The sequence below is a fragment of the Apis dorsata genome, unplaced genomic scaffold, assembly GCF_000469605.1.
Source record: "Apis dorsata unplaced genomic scaffold, Apis dorsata 1.3 scaffold_190, whole genome shotgun sequence".
NCBI lineage: Eukaryota > Metazoa > Arthropoda > Insecta > Hymenoptera > Apidae > Apis > Apis dorsata.
The window spans coordinates 3,225-6,217 of record NW_006263475.1 but is presented as its reverse complement, the minus strand read 5'-3'; the positions used below and the strand labels follow the sequence as shown (position 1 = coordinate 6,217).

General features: G+C 29.6%; 1 pseudogene; it reads right to left on the bottom strand.

Moving 5' to 3' along the window:
- LOC116185470 overlaps positions 1-1,274 on the bottom strand; it is a 23,219-nt pseudogene extending 21,945 nt beyond the window's left edge.
- Between the last annotated feature and the right edge of the window lie 1,719 nt (positions 1,275-2,993).

The following is a 2,993-nucleotide window of genomic DNA, read 5'->3' as shown; positions in this document are numbered from 1 at the left end:
AATTGATAAAATTTTAAAGATTAATATTTTACAAATATTACAGCGAACGTATTTCGTAGCGTACGGTTATCATTGAATATGCAGCGATTATATGTAGTTGTTTTCCGAAGACGAGCGGAATTTCTCTGTTTTTCGAATAAAAATGTTATCGTTATATGAAGAAATTATTAAAATGTAAATAATTATAATATTATAAATATAAATATTGAATAAAAATTTCGAAGGATAATTTTATAATATATAAATCGGATGGAATAAGGATGATATTATAATATATAAATCGATGAATTGAAGGACCAACTATTCGTCGAGTACGATGATATAATAAAATAAAGAATGATACAAGTTTATCAAAAGATAAAAAAANAATAAAAACTTCTTTTTAAATAAAAATTTAAAAAGGAACGAATAAAATTTAAATATGAAATACATTTTTATAACGTATAAATTTATAAAATAAAGAAAATATAATAATGAAGAATGATAAATAAAAAAGAAATATAAAAAAGTCGATTGGTTTATTTCGTATATTTGCTTTCCTTTCGTTTCCCTTTGCCTGAAACATAAAAAAATATAGAATATTGATTCCTATAATATATATAATTAGATATATTTAATTAGATATATATAATTAGATATAATTAGATATATAAGTAGATAATATGTAGATAAATAATAGTATATATGAAATTAAAATTTAAAATTTTTCAAAAAATTAAATCTGCGATTTTAAGTATTACGAATTTTATTTGATAGAATAACTATCAAATAGGGTATATTGTTTGAGAAATATATAAACAGAAAAAATAAAATTATTCGGAAAAATTCCATATAAAAATCCTTTTTTATTATTACTGCTTTCATATCTCTATTAAATCTAAATTAGATGTTATGTAAAATATTATATCATTTTTGAAAGTTTAATCTAAACTTATATATTTTTGACATATTTCAATCTAGTTCGGCTAGTCCTTTTTTTTTATCGTAGGGGAAATTCTCATTGGACACCCCAACCCTATTTGGAGGAGAGAAAATCAAGATATCGGTCTTCTACTGCCGGAATTTTACCGGCCAAAACTTTCACAATGACCTTTTGTGACACCTCCAAGGAGAACTGGGCACTTTTAGCAAATACTTCTAGTGTTCCCCGAACATCGCCTATATCATTTAGATACACCACTGGCAAATAGCGTTACCGAATTATGCTTTTCGGTATAGCTACATCGGCACCAACACAGGACCGTGCTCTCTTGATCCGAGGTTCTTGCTGACATGACTATGAAGCATCGCGAAATTTAAGCTGCATTCGCGATGACTTGATCAATTATTGTTTATTGCATCGAAGCCAGGAAAGGGCTCATCTCTCCGATTGTATCACAATCGCTAGTTAGAGCGATGGATCCCTTGCTATTTCTTCATCATCTTCTTATGTGACATAAAATTTTCACAGTAGGTCACTACGCGTCAATTATTTTTCCTCGCCAGCATGAACGAAATTGATGAAGAAAGATCTGCTTCTATCTGCTTGATTACGATGGTGCTCTTCCGTGAATGCTTCATACTTGAGAAGTATGCCAAGTCATATCGTGGGAAGGGGAGAAGCTGTGCACCGCTCTGTGGCACCCTTCCGATGCGATACAAGTAAGAACAGAAGCAACCGATTAGTACATAATCATATGGAAAGAGAATCTCACTCGAGTTCGACATATCCATCATGATCGGTAGACAGCCCTGATACACTGAGAGGAACAGTTGCGGATTTCACCACCCAATATTGCTCTCGTTACGCATCTAGCGCTTCGCCAAACTAGTTTCGCCAATAGTTTCCGCTGGCAGATCACCACCGCACCAAGTTGTATACATTGGCATAATATTTCTCCAAGAAATGCGAGGTAACAGTCTGACCAATATCATCGCTGCAATTTGAAAGACCATTTGGTACAACCTTGTGACTAACGAGCCGGCGCTGCACCTGCCGAAGATTGTCGAGTCTTCGACGACTCGCCATCAGATCAACACGGAACCAACACGGAACATTGTGTAAGATTACGTTCCACATGATCTCCAAGTAGAGGAAGGGAACATTTTTCTCAGATTCTACATATTTAAAAATTGCACAATTATTTCTTCTTTACAAAGATAAGATAATACCAAAGATAATACCAAAGATAATAATAAATCCAAAGACTTACAATAACGATTAAGAATGCATTTCAAAGAGGAATGTTTCCTGTTTGCAACTATCTCAAAAAATCATATACATTTCTTCTATGTTCGGAAATACAACGATTTAAATATTCCACGATCTTAAAAATTGCAAAATTACATCTTCTTTATTCGATGATAACAAATCAATCCAGAGACGTACAATAACGAATATGAGCTCGATAAAGAAGAATGTTCCTCGATTGCAATCATCACAGAAAATCGTTCAAATATTCCACAATATAAAAAATTGCAAATTTATGTTTTCTTTTTCCTAATATAAACTCTAAAACCATAGACGTAGAAAAAGAATTGAGAGCCTGTTGCAAAATGTTAAATAATATTATTCCAAATTAATAATATAGAGAATTAAATCTCGCTATTAAACAAAATATATTTAAAATAGAATATTATGATTAAGAATGTTTATTAATATTTATAATTATAAAAATTATTATGAGATAGAGTATATTTATATTTTTGCAATTTGTAATTATAACATTTTAAAATCAAATCAAATCAAAATTATGTATATTGATATGGATTGAGACTCTATGTGAAAAAAATTATTATAAGATAGAGTATATTTATATTTTTGCAATTTGTAATTATAACATTTTAAAATCAAATCAACAAAACTATGTATATTGATATGGATTGAGACTCTATGTGAAAAAAATTATTATAAGATAGAGTATATTTATATTTTTGCAATTTGTAATTATAACATTTTAAAATCAAATCAACAAAACTATGTATATTGATATGGATTGAGACTCTATGTGAGG